We start from the raw sequence: 20,466 nt of genomic DNA on the forward strand, positions 1-20,466 counted from the left end.
GAGGATGCCGGCGCGGTCCACATGCTCCACAAAGGCATCCTACACAAAACGGAGCATTGTGCGGATGAACATATAATTATATAAATCACAGAAAAAAACAAAAAAAAAAACGGATATGCCACTGACTATACTAGCTAGTCATACAAGCAGATATTAAAAGCTGAGACTTTTGCCAATATATTCCTGTCAGGAACATATCGGAGCCCATCATGCACCAAGTCACGGTCTCTCAGCATGGCAAGGGGTCCTACCACTACGCTAACTATGGTGTGAACACGGTCTGAAGGTGATGTAATCCACAATGCTCCGTTTTGTGTAGGATGCCTTTGTGGTGCATGTGGACCGCGCCGGCATCCTCCATTGTATGCATTTTTTTGCTGGGGAAAGTCGTTTGCTGCGGTCCACATGCGGTGGGACTGCTCCCCCAATGAAAAACACGCTACAGTGTTTGGGGTTTGAGCAGCTCCCCCATATTTGCCACTATATTTCTGTGATTATATTTGGCTTTCAGGTGAAATTTATGGAAAAAGGAAAAAGTTCACGGTACAATGATATTATATCATGAAAGTAGAGCATTTAAGTGGAAGCATGCAATGGCGAGTTACTGTTAATCAATTGCTAGGTGTTGTCTTGGTCTCATGATGTCAAAATGTGAACAGCATGATGAGGAGGACTGTTGAAATATCAACAGTTGTGAACACCTGTTGTGAATTTTGCCGCTAAGCTCCTTGTTAGAGAACAGCAAGTTGTGCAAAATGTACCGAAACATTGAACATGTGCATTCAAAAGTTTAGAGAATGTAACATTAAGTTCACCTGTAAAGGTTAGAGTGCATTTTAGGTTCATCTTGAAGTTTCACCCACAAGCCAAATATCCCTATCTTTTTGTGAGTACTGTATATTGACAGGGCCAGCATCAGAAACCAGCAAACCGCTGGGGCCCACTCAGGTCTATGCTGAACAGTCAGGACTCTAGTTCCCAGCTAATTTAGCCTCTATTTCTGAAATGTTTCTGCAGGGATTTGAACTCACAACCTTCTACATTAGAGGCAAGAACCTTAACCACTGAGCTATGGAGCTCAAAGCTAAACTGTGCAAGAAAAACCTCATAGTAGTTTCTCATGTATTAGGTATTCCTATACAGCAGAAGTATAATTTTATATTTTTTTTTTGTAATTGTAAAAAAATGTATGGCACATAATAAATGTGTAATTACTAAATATATATATATATATATATATATATATATAAATATATATATATATATATATATATATATATATATATATATATATATATAATCATACTTCTGATATATATGAATGCATAATATGTGGGAAAATACTACCAATAGTATACTACCCATAATATATGTATAGCAAGTTAACATGAAGCTCTTTAGCCCAGTGGTTAAGGCTCTTGACTTTAATGTAGAAGGCTGTGACTTCGAATCCCATCATAATCATTTCAAAAATAGAGGCTAAATAAAACTTAAATAGACACACCAACCTTTTTAATTTGTGTAACTATTATTTTTTTTGTTGGGAAAGGTGGCAACCCTAACAGAACCCCTGCTCCCCGGTGAAACCCATAACTTTTTTTTATAGTTATGTCTACAGAGATGTGTGGGGGCTCATTTGAGGGAAATCTGTCTTTTTTTGACAATACCATTTTGGGGTGTGTATGACTTCATCACTATTTATTCAATTTTCTTGGGAGATAAATGATAAAAAAAACAGCAATACAGCCTTTTTTTATTTTTTTCTGTTACATCCTTCATTATATGGGCTAACTTTTTTTTATATATTTTATTAGTATGGGTGTTTTCGCATGCGACGATGCCCATAATGTTATTGCCCATTTTTGGGGAAAGTGGGCTGATTTTAAGTTTTAAAATTTGTAATATTTAAAAAACTTTTTTTTTTTTTTTTACTTTTTTAAAATTACTTTTTATCAGATTGCAACTGATACAGAATAATGGAAATTGCTCCATTATTCTCTATAGAAATCACTATATCACAGTTTAGTGCTGCTACCTAGTGGCCTGAACTGGGATATACTAACTATGAGCCTGGAAGCCTAGTACAGGCTGCAGCTCATTTTTAGAACAGGGTGCTTTTCCTGATCTCCGCTGGGAAATGGCACATCTGAGCAGGAAGCCCTTGCTTCCATTTTTTAACATTCTCATGCCATGGTAACATTTGACAAATGCCACAAAGGGGGCCACTGAGATTTATTGCCCAAGGGCCCATGTGAACCTGGAGCCGGCCCTGTATATTGTTATATATAGTTTCTTGTTCTGCCACTAAAATACCATTGAAGAATACAGTACAAGACTAATCATCAAGCTTTAAAATCAGATGTATCTATTGCCAAGGTTTACTTAGAAAAAAAAGACACATGGGGACAGACATATCACTGTCACTGGGCCTGGAAAGTGTGGTGCAACTTACTGCACCAAATATACAAAGTGCATACACCACAATTTAGCTTAATTGACAACATGCTAGTTTTTGTACCAACTTTTTGTTTAGTCCAATTTTGAGCCATTTTTTGTCGCAGCGATAAACTGTTTTTAGTGCATAAACTCTACTAGCTGCAAGGTGTTTTACGATTCTATAGTATTAAGCCCTATAGTGCATTGAGTCATAAATGGGGGTTTTGTGGCGCCTTGTGTCGTATTTTTCCTTCACCATTTTGTAAAAAAACATCACAGATATAGAGGGATTTAAAGGGGTTCTCCGGTCATCGCGTGTGACGCTAGGGAGGCTTGTCCCCGTCATCGCCTGCCTTTGGCTGCCCCCCCCGACACCAGATGTTTTCACCTGTGTACGGGGAGAAGAAGTGGTGGTAGTGCGGGCTTCAGAAGTGACGCGGGTGCTGGGGAGCAAGGTAAGTACATTGGTAATTAGAGATGGCCTTGCGGTTTGCCCGGTGGTCGTTTTGCAGTGAACTTTGCTTGTTCGTAAACATATGGCGATATTCGCACGCGCCATATTTTTTGCATAGCGCCGAACTTTGACCCATGACACATCCATCAGGTGGTACAGGACAGCCAATTGAGATGTTTCAGCACATGGACACACCCCCTACCCTATAAATAAACACGATCTGGCAGCCATTTTACATTCAGTCTTTTGCCAGTGTAGGGAGAGGTTTCTCTGTGGAGCAGGGAAAGACTGTTAGAGAGTATAGAGACACCAAACGCTAGCTAATAGGGCCACAAAAGTCCTTTTAAGGACTAGTATAGGTGTGCTATCGATAGGTGTGATATACTGAGGGGTGTGATATACTTATAATGTACTTTCTAGCATAGAAATTATACAGTATTATAGTGTATCTGTATTGTGCAGCAGTTGTGTGCAGTTCTGCTGAGATACCGCAGCTAGATAGAGGGACAAACGCTATTGGAATAACTAATTGCAACTGGTCTGCTATACCAGTTGCCCCCCAAAAAATCTGATTGAGGCAGGGGTGTGATATACCTATAATATAATTTCTATATAGTACATTTGTATAGTGCAGCATTTGTGTGCAGTTCTGCTGAGATACTGCAGCTACACAGAGGGACAAACGACATTGGAACAAATAATTGCAACTGGTGTGATATACCAGTTGCCCCCCAAAAAATCTGATTGAGGCAGGAGTGTGATATACCTATAATATAATTTCTATATAGTGCATTTGTATTGTGCAGCATTTGTGTGCGGTTCTGCTGAGATACCACAGCTATACAGAGGGACAAATGCCATCGGAACAAATAAATGCAACTGGTGTGATATACCAGTTGCTCAGAATTTTTTTCTATTGAGATAGGAGTGCGATATACCTAGAATATAATTTCTATATAATGTATTTGTATTGTGCAGCATTTGTGTGCGGTTCTGCTGAGCTACCACAGCTATACAGAGGGAAAAACACTATTGCAACAACTAATTGCAACTGGTGTGATATATCAGTTGCCCCCAAAAAAATCTGATTGAGACAGCGGTGCGATATACCTAGAATATAATTTGTATATAGTGCATTTGTATAGTGCAGCATTTGTGTGCGTTACTGCTGAGATACCGCAGCTATACAGAGGGACAAACGTCATTGGAACAACTAATTGCAACTGGTGTGATATACCAGTTGCCCCCCAAAAAAACTGATTAAGGGTTTCTATATACCTGTTTCCACAAATACTGATCTTCTATAGGGACTTTGTCACTGGGTCATTTTGAAAATGACAGGCAGAGGAAGAGGCAGGCCATTCCGCAGGGGTGGTAGGGGTCGGGCAGGTGCACCAGTCAAGAGCATAAGTAGGAAGTTGGAGAATGCAATTACGTCAAAGGATGCACCAGAGTTGGTTGAGTGGCTCACTCTGCCTTCCGCTTCTGCACTCTCCTCATCCTCTGTATCTGCACCCACCTCACATTCTGCTGTGTGCACCCCAAAGACACCACCACCACCATAGCCCCTCCACTCGAGTCAGAGGAATTATTTTCCCATCCATTCCCAGACCTTACCAATGCGCAGCCATTCTTGGCATCGGATGAGGAAGAGAAGGTAGCAACGGCCGCCACCCAGCGGTCTGACGACAGTTCCCAGATCAGCCCAAGGAGGGTGGTCCCCGCTGTTGTTGCCTACTCTGAGATCTCTAATCTCAGTGGTGGTGAAGGTGACGATGATGACGTGTCGATGAACGTCACGTGGGTGTACACAAGAGAGAAAGAGGAGGGGAGTTCAGAGGGAGAGACGGAGCAGCAGATAGGGAGATGAAGGAGGAGAAGCAGGCAGAACTCGCAGTGCACAGGAGGCAAAAAGCAGACTGCAAATGTATCTGTAGCGAACAATCCACCATGCACTCCCAGGAAGCCGGCACATGGCTCCGCAGTGTGGGCTTTTTTTAACTTGTCAGCTGCTGACAATAGTGTTGCCATCTTCAGCCTGTGCTGTCAATGCATAAGTCGTGGTAAGCCCAACACTCACCTAGGGACGACCGCCTTAAGAAGGCACCTGGCCTCCCATCACCAAGCCCAGTGGGAGCAACGCTGTCAGAACCCACAAAGCCACACTCCTGGTGCTCCATGTCCTGCCTCTTCTCCTCTCTCCTCCCATTTGTCCTCTACTCCAACTTCCACCGTGTCGTCGTCTCGTTCTTCTGGCACAAGGCAGGCTTCCGTGGCCCAAATGTTCGAGCGTAAAAAAATGATGACGCCGGATAATCCTGTTGCTCAACAGCTGACCGCTGGCTTGTCGGAACTGCTAGCCCGCCAACTACTGCCATATAAATTGGCGGACTCGGAGGCCTTTAGAAAATTAGTGGCCATTGGCACACCGCAATGGAAGGTCCCCAGAAGGAAATATTTCTCCCAGAAGGGACAGGTGTCCGACTACATCGGGTTAACGGCCGATGTGGACGCTCTGAGAAGCAAGGAAGCCCTGTACTACTAGGTGGTAGGTGTGACCTGTGGCCAGAGCTGGCACAATTTGCCATGGAACTCTTGGCTTGCCCCTCGTTGAGTGTTCTCTCTGAAAGGACGTTCAGCGCAGCAGGGGTGATCGTGACTGATAAGCGCACTCGCCTAGCTCACGACAGTGTGGACTACCTCACATTTCTAAAAATAAATGAGGCATGGATCTCGGAGGAATTCAACAGCTGTGACGACCACGTGTTATGGAAATTCCACTATTATCATTTGTTGTTTTTTTTTAAGAGGGGGGATTTCATTAGCCATGTTTTTAATCCAATTTTATATTTTTTGTTCTTTTAAACATATGTATTTGACATCTATTTGTACTGGCCTGCAGTAAAATTGATATCTAATTACCGTCTAATATACCTCCAGCCACATAATTACTTGTTCTTTTCTGTCCGGTAAAAGCCTAATGTTTGGGGCCTGTACTACACTGGCCTGCAGTAAAATTAATATAGAATGGCCGTCTAATATACCTCCAGCGACATAATCACTTGTTCATTTATGTATGGTGAATGTATATTTACTGTAATCTGTCAAACAGTAAAATTGTTATACGGTGACCGCCTAATTTACCTCCAGCCACATTATTAATTGTACAGTGAATGAATAATTTTTGGGGCCTGTAGTCCACTGGCCTGCTGTAAAATTGATATCCATAGACCGTCTAATATACCTCCGGCCACATAATCACTTGATCATTTATGTATGTTGAATGCATAGATTTTGGTTCCTGTAATCTAACTGGCCAACAGTAAAATAGTTTTACGGTGACCGCCTAATGTACCTCAAGCCACATTATCAATTGTTCTTTTCTGTACGGTGAATGAATAATTTTTGGGGCCTGTAGTCCACTGGCCCGCAGTAAAGTTGATATCCATTGACCGTCTATTATACCTCCAGCCACATAAATACTTGTTCTTTTCTGTCTGGTGAATGCCTAATGTTTGGGACCTCGGAGGAATTCAACACCTGTTGACGAGGACCACGTGTTATCGAATTTCAACTATTATCATTTGAGGTTTTTTCAAGAGGGTGAATTTCGTTAGCCATGTTTTTAATCCAATTTTATATATTTTTTTCTTTTAAACATATGTATTTGACATATATTTGTACTGGCCTGCAGTAAAATTGATATCCAATGACCGTCTAATACACCTCTAGCCACATAATCACTTGATGTTTTCTGTCAGGTGAATGCCTAATTTTTGGGGCCTGTACTCCCGTGACCTAAAATAAAAAATTTCTAGGCTCCAGCAGGGCACATTTTAGATAATTTCCCTTTAAGACGCATAAAAATGGCCCCTGATTAAAATACATATTTTTTGTGGGAATTTCTGTCGTTGATCCCCCTCTGGTATGTCACTGTCCATGTTGTGGGACTATTTGTGCACTTCTAGTAAGTATTTGGTGGCTGCAAATATGACCTGAAGGTTTTCCAGGTTCGCCTGCAATTAAAGTGAATGGGGCCCGCCGCGAACTTGCGGTTCGCGAACATTTGATCGCGTTTGCGAATCGTCCCAGCCGATGTTCGTCCATCACTATTGGTAATATGGTGCCATAAAGAGACCACACATCAGCACACAGAGTGCACAGATAGCATGTGGCATAGAGTGCCACACAGAATATTGTGCATAATGTGTAAAGGCCCCCATAAACCAGGGTTGCCAACCATCCAGAAATTTCTGGACAGTCCGTAAATATAGGCAACTTTTTTCCTGTGTCCGCGAATTTTTTTTTTATGTGTCCATTATTTTGACTAGATTATTTTGGTGGTAATTATAATTGATTTACAGCTCACAGTAAATGCTTGTAATGAGTTCTTATCAATATATTGAGCTAAAGACATGTATTAGTTATAATCTTTATCATTCATTATGGTTTTCCACTTTGTGCGTAATTTTGGGATAAGTTGTCCAGAAAAAATATAAATTCTGATTAACAACTCTGCCATAAATATTTGTGAATTTTAAGCCGAACCCACCGAGAACGGATAGTTTGGCCAACAGTCTAATGTGTGTGAGGAGCTCCCAACTCTGCCCCCACAGGTTATGCTGGGGGAGAGAAGGATTGAGGAAACTGAATATTTTCACCATATTTTTTTTGTTTTCCCGGAATATAAGCCACCTGTAGAAGTGTCTGGCAGCAGTTTTCTCCTCACTCACCACTGAATACACATAAACATGTGTGTATGGGGGAGCCAGGAGGGAGCCGGGAGAGATAACTGTCGGCCAAATGATCGTTCATCTGACAGCTATTGAATGTGTATGGCCACCCTAAGAGTGCTGCAGTTTAGGAAAAATTATAAAGGAAATGTATCACCAGCAAATTAAATGTTATTTCAATAGTATTTTTTGTTTTAATTATAAACTTTAAAGGGACTTTCCGAGACTTTAATACTGATGACCTGTCCTCTGGATAGTTCATTAGTATGTGATCGGCAGGACCGTAGCGCTGCAGCCTTCTCCAACTTTTACTAGTGATGACATGTTCATAGGTCACATGACATAGAAGTGAATGGGGCTGAGCATGATACCACGCACAGCCGCTATATGTACGGTGCTGTGCTCGGTGAGCACGGAGAATGCCAGACGCTCACAGGAGCGCCGGTGTCTTCTTAAACAGCTGATGAGCTGGGGTCCCAGATGTCGGACCTCCACCAATCAGATACTGATGGCTTATCCAGAGGATAGGTCATCAGAATTGACATCTCGTAAAACCCTTTTAGTTTTGGTAGTGTTTTCCTCAAGAGACTATCAATATGAAAAGTATTATTTAAAGTCACCTCTCCTGACATGTCTGTTTTTAGTAACTACTTTAATTGCCCATGTAATAACAAATTTAGAACATCTATTCTCATGGCTCTCCATTCTGCCATTCCTTTATTATTTATGCTACAAATTATGAAGGAGTTGCCAGCAGTCTGCAGTAAAGGTCCAGATGGATGTTACCAGTTGGGGAGGGTGTCCCTGCACTGTCTGACATTATCCAATCAGTTCTGCCAACTGGTAACACTCAGTTGGACCTGCTGGTAGGTATAATAGAGGAATGGTACAGCAGAGTTAAATGACAAGATGCTCTCGAATTGTTACTGCATGGAAAATGCAAGTAATTACTAAAACAGACATGTCAGGAGTGGTGACATGTCCTCTTTAAAGAGGACCTGTCACCACTCCGGACATGCCTGTTTTAATAGCTACTTGCATTCACTATGTAATAACAGATCATCTATTCTTATGGCTCTATGTTGTGCCATTCTTTTATTATTTCAACTAGAAGTTATGAATGAATTTCTAGCAGTCTGCAGTAAGGATACAGAGGGGAGGTGACCAGTTGTGGTGTGTACCTGCACAGACTCACTCTATCCAATCAGTGCTGCCATTTTCAGACTGTGTAGGCACACCCCCGCCAACTGGTTACCTCCCCTCTATATCCTTACTGCAGACTGCTAGCAATTCATTCTTAACTTCTAGTAGAAATAATAAAGGAATGGCAGAACATAGAGATATAAGAATAGATGCTGCAGAATTGTTATTACATGGGAGATGCATGAAGCTATTAAAACAGGCATGTCTGAAGAGGTGACAGGTCCTCTTTAATATGTTCCTGTTTTCATACTGTCTACAGAGCTCTATTTTACTACTCAAGGCCTAGATATAACACAGGATAGTAACAATGTATACCTAGGTAAAACACCTCATGCATCGCCCATGAGTCATTGACGCCAATTCATTGTAGCTGCTGTATCGCACACACACCCTGTTACATCGCCAACGCAAACATACAGGAAGGAAGCGTCTGTCTCCAATATGGGCACACCATGAAAATTTATGCAATAAAATAAAATTGCAACCTTGAAAAAATATAATAGTGTCCTTCTGTACTCTATAATTGCATTTAATTAATTAACTTGACATTAAATACACAAGGCATTCCCTATATGAATTATTAATACAGAATTTTAATTCTGCAGCTTCAATTCTATGATTCTTTGTCTTCCAGCAAGTAAACCAACAATTAAGCTTTGGCTCTTTAGAGTGATTTCATTTATTCGATCTGTGCTTTGTCTGTACAATGGTTTTCCTCTTTAATAACCTATTTAGCTCACTTGACTTGCGTTTCATGAAATCTATGAATACAACCTTTTGTTTAGTTAGATTTGATGTTTGTTAACGTCATTTTCATATATTAGCCCCACTATGCATATAAATGTGTTCTTCTGTCTCTCACTTTAAGACATCCTGGGATGAGTGGTGCGAGAGGATTGCCTTAAAAAAAAAAAACATTTCTGTTACATCTGACAGTATAACGCAAAAGAACACTAGTGTATATGATTATGAAGAAACCTGTTAAATTCTTTTTAACCCGTTAGTGACCACCAATACATCTTTTTACGCTAGTCACTGATAGGTGCTGCTTTTTTTTGGCAGGCTAGTCTAAGCAGGGAAGAGCAGGAGCTCAGCTCTCTTATGACAGCCGGATATGGTTGTTTAATCCCTTAGATCAGGACTGGCCAACCTGAGGCTCTCCAGCTGTTGCAAAACTACAACTCCTAGCATGCCCAGACTGCCTACAGCTATCAGCCTACAGCAGGGCATGGTGGGAATTGTACTTTTACAATGGCTAGAGAGCCGCAGGTTGGCCATCCTTGCCTTAGATGCTTTTGGCACCCGCACAAATGCAACTGTGGTGTGCTGATGTTTTAACGTGGCAGCTTAATATCCACTGAAGATCCCCAGGTCTGCTTTTTATGTATTCCTATTAGGTCTAATAGACTGTCTGAGAGTTTCTTATTGACAGCATAATACACTGCACTACATAAGAAATACAGGGTATTATGGAAACAATCAAATAATTGCATTTCCACGTCCCCTTGTGGGACTAACAAGTGGTCAAATAAGAATTAAAGTTTTGTTGAAGAAACAATCCCAAAGATTTAAAAAAACTACCTTTTTCCATGAAAAAATGCTTTTCAATGGAAGAAAATTAAAAATAAATACCCCTCTATATATTTGATTTTGCCCTAAACTATACAATGATCATGTAAATTATCCCACATGGCAGAATTGCTATTTTCTGCTTATCCTCTATCCAAAAAAAAGTTATCAAAAAAGCCCTACATACCCCTAAATAGTACAACTTAAGACTATAAGTCCTCCGTAAAAAGTTAAATAAAACTGTTATGGGTTTTGTGATGCAGCAATGAAAAAATATTTTCATTGTTTTAAATAAGGTTGTTTAATGTGAAAAGGTAGTAAAAAAAAACATAACTTAAATAATGCCGTAATGGTACTGATCCAGCTAAAATAGTTGTGTTTTTTTATGGTGCAAATTGAATGCTATAAAATTTAAACCATACAAAGATGTTGCATTTTTGTTCCATTTCCCCAGAAAGAGTTAATAAAAGTTGATAGGTTATGCGTACACCAAATGGTGTCTTTGAAAACCACAACTTAAAACATGCCCATATATGGCTACATGGATGGAAAAATGAAAAAAAAAAAAGTTATATTAACTCTTGGAATTCGATAATGAAAATTGCTTGGTCACTACAACTCAAAAAAGAGCTTCATGACAGTTTACCTATATATAGGGTTGCCCACGAAAAAGTAGCCCACCTCCAATATCTCAAATCAACCTGCCTAATAGTAAATCAGTCACAGGTGTCCATAGCAACCTATCAGAGTTCAGCTTTCATTTTCTCAGGGCCCTGTAGGAACTGAAACCTGAGCTCTGATTGGTTGCTATGGGCAATTAAGACTGATTTACTAAGGGTTCAGAGGAGGGCAACTAAAGTAATAACTGGAATGGGGCAACTACAGTACCCTGAAAGATTATCAAAATTAGGGTTATTCACTTCAGAAAAAAGACGACTGAGGGGAGATCTAATAACTATGTATAAATATATCAGGGGTCAGTACAGAGATCTATCCCATCATCTATTTATCCCCAGGACTGTGACTGTGACGAGGGGACATCCTCTGCGTCTGTAGGAAAGAAGGTTTGTACACAAACATAGAAGAGGATTCTTTACGGTAAGAGCAGTGAGACTATGGAACTCTCTGCCTGAGGAGGTGGTGATGGAGAGTTCACTAAAAGAGTTCAAGAGGGGCCTGGATGTATTTCTGGAGTGTAATAATATTACAGGATATAGCTACTAGAGGGGGGTCGTTGATCCAGGAAGTTATTCTGATTGTCTGATTGGAGTCGGGAAGGAATTTTTTCCCCTTAAGTGGGGAAAATTGGCTTGTGCCTCACAGTTTTTTTTTGCCTTCCTCTGGATCAACTTGCAGGATAACAGGCCGAACTGGATGGACAGATATCTTTTTCTGGCCTTATATACTATGTTACCATTAGGCAGTTTGATTTGGAGATATTGGAGTCAGGCTACTTTTTCCTGGGACACCCTGAATATAGTACTCACAAAATGTTAGGGATATTTGGCTTGTGGGTGAAATTTCAGGATGAAACTAAAATACAATCTAACCTTTACAGGTGAACGCAATGTGACCTTCTCTAAACTTTTGAATGCTCGTGTCCAACTGTTCAATGTTACAGTACTTTTTGCACAATTTGCTGTTCTCTAACAAGTTCTCTCTGGATCATCTTGCAGGATAACAGGCTGAACTGGATGGATAGATGTCTTTTTTCAGTCTTATAAACTATGTTAGTATGTTACTGAGGAGCTTAACGGCAAAATTCACAACAGATGTTTGATCCATGAATAACCCAAAATTTCCTGGTTCAATTAAAATTGGTATTTAAACAGTTCTCGTCATTATGCTGTTCACATTTTTGCATCATGAGATCAAGACGACACCTAACAATTGATCAACAGTATTTCACCATTGAGAGGCTTCAAGCAGGATGTTCTCCGACAGAAGTGGCCACTGAGCTTAGAGGGTCACAGAGTGTCATCAGCAGGTTGCAACAGAGATATTTAACACCCCAGAGTGGGGTTACTAACGCTTTTACCCCGCTACTATCTGCTAAGGGCATCAACACGGTCATTTGATGTGATTTCCCTCATGTCATTCACCACTGTGCAGATGAAACCATTGTAAATGTGATATTTCCTTTGTAGTGTTTCAGGTCTACCAGCAGGTGGCGATGGCGTTGGTAGGAATAGTAATGTTATGGCCATTCAGAATGGAACATTCCAGTTCTGTTCTGCCCCCCTGCTTAAGGGAAGTGGAGTTTCCCACACCCTGCAGCAAGGGAGGGAAAAAACCAGTTAGATCCGTGTGTTCCAGCTCTCCCTGCAAGGGGAACGCTGTGCAAGTAGGAGCTCCCAGAAATTGGGATCCCAAACCAGGATCTTGTCTCGGTTGAGACCAAAGATCTGCATTCCCAGTCTGAGCCCTTCAGCCTCAATTGGTGACAAGCAAGCAGCCATCTCCCGAACTCCAGGACGAACCATTCCCTGTGAGCATAACTGAGTAACATCCAGAGACCAGGAGAAGCCAAATTCCTCCTCAGCTAGTCAGTCCCATACACAGCCGAAGATAGTAATTCCTGCCATATTCTCCAGGCACATGATAGAAGCAGAAGAGATATTGATCCCTGCCACACATTGCCAATACCTGCTGGGACCTAAGACTATTGCTGTATCTCATATGGATTAATGCTGCCTTCAGTAAAGACAAGTTGAATTATAATGTACCAAGGTGGGAGACACCGTTGACACTATACCTACTACTACACAGAGACATTACCCCACTCTGGCATTCCTAACCTGGTACGTGAGTTGCAACACCTTAAAGGGCCCTGAGATTGTACCCTGCGCACGCTGCAATTGGCGCCACGAACAAAAACTCTTAACTATCATTTACACCAGATCCAGTCATTGCATATTATAGCATCAGTGTGCGTAACCCCAATCCGGCTTACTGCAGATACTGAGAGACTGGAAGAATCACAGAAAGGCATAGAAGTGTGAACAATGTCCTGCAGAACCAGATGATGAATGCCAGACAACTCCAAGCACATTTGAGGCAGGTGAGAGGCACCCAAGTGTCACATCAGACCATTCGAAACCATTTACATCAGCGTGGTGGTGGTGTTATAGTGTGGGCAGGTGTGTCCAATCAATACAGAACTGCCCTACACTTTGTGAATGGTACAGTGACAATACTATAATACTTGAATAACATGAACAACAAAGGCCTAATTTCATCTTCATGGATGACAATGTGCAGCTCATCAAGCCTGCACTTTTTCCAGACCCGAATCCCATTGAAAACCCGTGGAAGCAGTGTAGAGGCTCGTAACTCTGTACCCCAGAACCGCAATGACCTGAGGGACGCCCTTCAAGAAGAGTGGGATGCCAAGCCTCAGTAGACAATAAGTCGACTTGTGAACAGCATGAGACATTGTTGTCAAGCTGTAATTGATGCTCAAGGCCACATGACAAGTTATTAAGACATTGACATTTTTTGTGGGAGTGTACCCACCACTGTTGTTGGCTTTTGTTTAAATAAATTGTTTGAGATGAGGAGATCAGATTTGCATTGCTTCTACTTAAATGCCCTACTTTCAGTTCTTTGCCATGAGGTGCTATGTTGAACTTCCAGTGACCAGTATGAGAGATTACATCAAATTTAACACACTTGCTCCCCATTCACACCTGAGACCTTGTAACACTAACGAGTCACATGACACCGGGGAGGGAAAATGGCTAATTGGGCACAATTTGGCCATTTTCATTTAGCGGTGTACTCACTTTTGTTGCCAGTGGTTTAGACATTAATGGCTGTGTTGAGTTATTTTGAGGTCACACCACATTTACACTGTTATACAAGCTGTACACTGACTACTTACATTGTATCAAAGTGTCATATCTTCAGTGCTGTCCCATGAAAAGATATAATAAAATATTTACAAAACTGTGAGGGGTGTACTCACTTTTGTGAGATACTGTATATAAGAAAGCGAAGAGGCAGCACTCTGGAATACGTGAAAGAAATGGATCCCTTTATTTCACTAAATGCAACGTTTCAACTGCTCATTGCAGTCTTTGTCAAGCAGTGACTGCAAGTGCTTCTCACATTTAAATACAGTGTACACATGTGATCAAACTAATTATATAATAATAAATTAGAGACAAAACATGATTTTAGGTTACATATCGTGAAAAATAATAAAAAATTAGTATTCAAAATTGATTATAAGATAGTGTCCAGTATCATGTGAACGTGCCAAGCATGAAATATATGAGGTTCAAAAATAATATACATGATTGTCTCAATAATAAAAATAGTGTGCACCTGTGTGATACAATTAAAATTAATAGTTTGGGCATAACGTGGATAAACGCACCAATTTTTCAGACACACCATCGACACGTATTAAGCAGATTTCAAGAAATCCTAGTGCGCCTGTGTCGGCGAATCATCATGGTAGGTAATACGGGGAAGACAGAGTGTGGCTTCAGAGTCAGCCACTGCGCATGCACCCGTGTGTAATCTCTACGTCACATGCGCGTAAGTCACTTGCCCTCACTCACTATGGGGAAGTCCATGCATGCAAAACAAAGCACGCATGCTGCAAAGCTGGCGTTACTAGGAAACCATATATAAACGGAACTAAACCCATCCTTATTGCCTAAACAGTAAACGGGTTGAATCTATGTAAATCACTGGCCATTCACAATATCAATAACCTTGTGCTGTATAGAAAAGCACCTACAATAGGGATACAGCGAGGCACTACTCACAACTAAAGGGCTCCAATCAGGGACACACCAGGTCGGGGTAGCCCCCCGATCCGGAGTGCCCTGGGGTCGATAGGGTCCAAAACAGCATTTGTGCAGTTCCAACCCCCCACCCATGGATCCCTATGTCGTAGTATCATGCCCATAAATATAGTGATAAGGATACCCACACAGAGTGCCAAGGGACATAACACACGTGTCATATGCGTTGGACCCCTGTCACCAATAGCGGTATCTCACAACAATATATATTAATAATCATCACGTGAATGGCCAAAGATCTCACAATATCATGTAAAGAAAAAAACGACTATTATTACTTAGTTCACCATGATGGTCATCCCAACTTAGGCAATAAAGTCATAAAAATCAGTTAGTGAAATCATAGCTTTATAATGAATGCATGGAACCTCCCCAATGCATGGAAACTCCATAATCTTAAAGAAGTAGAACAACCAATATAATAAATGGTGGTCTGAAGTCTGTGTGATGATCCAGGTCATGGGCAAAAATTCGAACTAAGCTTGGATCATACTGAAATGAAAACATAAAAAAATATATGTTAGTATTATAACAGAAAAGCACTCCTATTCTCCGGCATCTTAATAATTCTACATACTCTAATGTTTGCAAGCGATTTTTGATTGAATTATTAGTATGTGTTCGGAAATGCAATTATTTTCTGTTTCAAGACGATTTTTACATTCAATTACTTGGCACCGCGATGGGTTCAAACGTGACACCAACATTTTTATGACCCAGTTTGAGGAGAGACATGTCTATGTGAGCCATCACTTCAATTTAGTTTTGGGGTGGTGGCATTACATAGACGATGTCTTCCTCATTTGGACTGACACTGCTCTTGAGTTAGAACTGTTCAGAGATTTTCTAAACTCTATCGATCATGAGATACAATTTGCCCTCACATACTCTAATGTGGAGGTGCAGTTTTTGTATACTTTGATTACACTGAGGGATGGATGCCAACACCATGGCCTTTTTACTAAAATTACAGACCGTAACACCTTAATTAGATATGATAGTGGTCATCCGAAACCCATGATTAGGTCCTTACCATACAGTCAGCTTTTGTGGGTGAAAGAATTGTTGATGATAAAAAATTGGTTAATATACGACTCAATTATATGGGTGAGAAGTTCATACATAGAGGATACCCTAAATCTTTAACTAAATCTTTAATTAAACAATATAGGGATAAGATCTCCAATGTGACAAGGGATTCCTTACTTGAGTAAAAAACAATGGAGGAAAGGGAGTCTCGGATCCCTTTTGTCTCTGATTATAAATTCCAAAGCCCTCAGATTGGTAGCATTATTCAAAAACAGGCAATTCTAGGGAGTAATTTTAAATACATCCCTGAACTAAATAGACCTCCTCTTTTATCATATCGACAGACACATAATCTCAGAGACCGTCTTGTACGGGCCGATGTTGGTACAAAGAAAGTTTCATTGAGTACATATCCTTGCCATAATTGCATTAATTGCCCGTTGATGTTAAAGGGATCTAGTTTTAGCCAACCGGTCACTGGAGAAACGTTTTCTATAAAGAAGTATCTGATGTGTGACTCAACTCACGTCATATATTTTCTTGAATGCCCATGTCGTCTCCTATATGTGGGGGAGAAGACTTGGGATTTAAAAACTCGTCTCAACCATCACCGGTTTACCATCAGGGAAAAGAGGATGGATTTACCAGTGTCTAAACATTTTACGAAGGCCAAACACTCAGAGAGAGAGCTCCATTTTAGAATCATTGATCAGATTCCGGTACTCAGACATGGAGGTGACAGAATAGCCCTCCCCAAGAACAGGGAATTATATTGGATTTAGAATCTTTGAAACCAAGGGGATTAAATGTGGAGTTTAGAGTGGTTTAACCATGCAAACAGTGGGGATGATGCTACTGATTGATCTCTGGATGTCGGAGAATAGGAGTGTTTCTGTTATTATACTAACATATATTATTCTGTGCTTTCATTTCAGTATGATCCAAGCTTGGTTCGAATTTTTGGCCATGACCTGGATCATCACGCAGACTTCAGAGCACCATTTATATTGGTTGTTCTACTTCTTTAAGATTATGGAGTTTCCATGCATTGGGGAGGTTCCATGCATTCATTATAAAGCTATGATTTCACTAACTGATTTTTATGACTTTATTGTCTAAGTTGGGATGACCATCATGGTGAACTAAGTAATAATAGTAGTTTTTTTCTTTACATGATATTGTGAGATCTTTGGCCATTCACCTGATGATTATTAATATATGTTGTTGTGAGATACCGCTATTGGTGACAGGGGTCCGACGCATGTGACACGTGTGTTGTGTCCCTTGGCACTCTGTATGGGTATCCTTATCACTATATTTATGGGCATGATACTACGACTTAGGGATCCATGGGTGGAGGGTCGGAACTGCACAAACGCTGTTTTGGACCCTATCGACCCCAGGGCACTCCGGATCGGGGGGGCTACCCCGACCTGGTGTGTCCCTGATTGGAGCCCTTAAGTTGTGAGTAGTTCCTTGCTGTATCCCTATCATAGGTGCTTTTCTATATAGCACAAGGTTATTGATATTGTGAATAACAAGTGATTTACATAGATTCAACCTGTTTACTGTTTAGGCAATAAGGATGGGTTTAGTTCCATTTATATATGGTTTCCTAGTAATATGCAACAAAGGAATCCAGCTCACCTGTAGTTGTTATCCTAAAATTTACCCCTTGGTGCACGGAAAATGTTGGTCAGACCTCAAAGCTTGTAATAGAGAAAGTGGATCCAGCACCATAAATACTTGAATGAAGGTTTCTTTATTTCCAGCAGTGAAAATTACAGTGATAATAAAACACGTCTACGCGTTTCGAACAAGCAATGTTCTTACTCATGACTATCAAGCCACCTAAATAACCAACATATATAAAGGTCAGTTCCTACCTCACACACATACAGGGGGAGGGGAAAAAGTTCAGGTGCGCATACTAATTTGGTTATTTGGGGGTGGATCACTTGGCTTACCTTGTTTTCAGTGAACAAATACATCAAACTTTATAAAATTATATGTACATAACATATAATCTGAACGCATGTGGGGGATAAAAGACACTGGATAAAATAATAAATGCAACATAATTGGGCTCACAAAAAATCTTCAAAATTAAGAAAAAACGACCAGCAACTGTTGTATACAAAAATCGCAGTGTCTGAACATCCACCAATACTACCAGGTTATTTTGGGTATGAAATATAAGTAGTGAATTAAAAGCAAAGATAGAATACATACATAAGGCGAATGCAGCTGTGAAACAACACCAGAAATCACGGACTACTATTGTGATCAATAAATATGCATCAACTCTTTTTTTAAATTCAGACCCGCAAGATGTCTGGTGTTTAATCTGAAAATCCAGAATGCTTCTCTCTGGGCAATTAACCTCCTCAGGTCTCCTCCTCTGTTTGGAGTAAAACCACGTTCAATGGCATACGCTGAAAACATATTCAAGCTTCTCTCATGTGCTATAATAAAATGTCTTGCTGCATTAGAAATGTTAGCGTATGCAGGGTTTGTAATATAATTTAGGTGTTCCAAGAGTCTGGGTTTAAATTTCCTCGTTGTACATCCTACATATAGTACCTTGCATTCCTTGCATTCTATCACATATACCACCCCCGTAGAATTACAGTTGATATATGACTTGATGGGGAAGTGGTTAATGCTGGCAGAATCATGAAATTATTTTTTGCGGATTACAAAGCTGCAGGCTCTGCACGGATAACTACCGCATCGTGTGAATCCGAAATATTTCAGCCACGTTTGAGTGGTATTTCGTTTGGTATTGCAAGTAATAAAAGAGGGAGACAGAGAGGGCGCAAGTAGGGTTGAGCAAACCCGAACGATTTTTTGACCCCGGACCCAAACCCAAACATTTCAGTAAAGTTCTGGTTCGAGTTCGGTGTTCGGCGATTTAATGGCGCGTGTTGAAAAGCTGCAAGGCAGCCAATCAACAAGCGTTTAACTCGTGTGCCCTTAGAAGCCATCACAGCCATGCCTACTAATGGCATGGCTGTGATAGGCCAGTGCAGCATGTGACCCAGCCTCTATATAAGCTGTAGTCACTTAGCGCCGCACGTCAAATCAGCTCTTACTAGTGTAGGGAGAGGATGCTGCAGCTGTGAGGGAGAGATTAGGAAACAATTCTGGTGTTCTTGGTGTTAAATCTGCAAACGACAGCGATTATTTTTGTGGGTACTATGATATATTTTTGTACCCCTGAGACCAGTGCCACAGAGAAATAAGCTTTAATCAGTCTGTTTGTTAGGTGGGCGTCGGCGACCATTTTTGCAACTGCATGTGTGCCAGGGACATTACTTTAATCCTGTTCTGGTAGCTCAGTGGGCGACACCTAGGCATTTTTTTAAGGACACCTGCACTGCATATGTGCCAAGGGAAGGGAAAATAATATAGGTAATCCGTGACTTCAGGGCCCCGGGGGGGACATATTCACATTTTTTTCTGTGAAGTACCCCTGTGCTGAATATCTGACAGGGAAAATCTATTCATTAAATCCATCTGTTAGATTCCAGGGGGACATATTTCCTTTTTTTGGCGGTCAAGTACCCCTGCGGCCTGCAGTGCATACATGGCAGTGAAAATAATTCAATTACATTAGTCTGTGACATATTTGTGTGACCTAAAGTGATTTTTTCTCTTTCTGACACCGGCACTGCATATCTGACAGTCAAATAAAACCAGTAAATACTGCTGTTACATTGTCGGTTGACAAATTCCAATTTTTTGTGCTAGAAAGTACATTTGCAGCCTGTGCTGCATTTCTGAAAGTCCAATAAAACCGTTAAATACTGCTGTTACATTGTTGTTTTAAAAAAGCACACTTTTTGTGCTGGATAGTACATTTGTGGCCTGCGCTGCATTTCTGACAGTCCAATAAAACCAGTCAATACTGCTGTTACATTGTTGGTTGACAAATTCAATTTTTTTGTGACAGTGAACTAATTGTATTAAATTTGCCTGTCACAGGGTTGTGTGACCTCAAGAAATTTTTTCTCTTTATGACACCGGCACAGCCTTACTGTCAGTGAACTGTTAGTTTGGTTGGGGAATGCAAAGAATGAAGAGAGCATCAAATAAGGGACGTGGCCCTGGTGCTGCTGGTGGAGCTCCTGTTGCAGGGAGAGGACGTGGTCGATCTGTGTCAGCTACACGCAAAAGTGAAACACCTTCCTCAGGTGCGAGTAGGCGACAGAACCTTCAACGT

The sequence above is a fragment of the Bufo bufo genome, chromosome 1 (assembly GCF_905171765.1).
Source record: "Bufo bufo chromosome 1, aBufBuf1.1, whole genome shotgun sequence".
In the NCBI taxonomy this organism is placed as follows: Eukaryota; Metazoa; Chordata; class Amphibia; order Anura; family Bufonidae; genus Bufo; species Bufo bufo.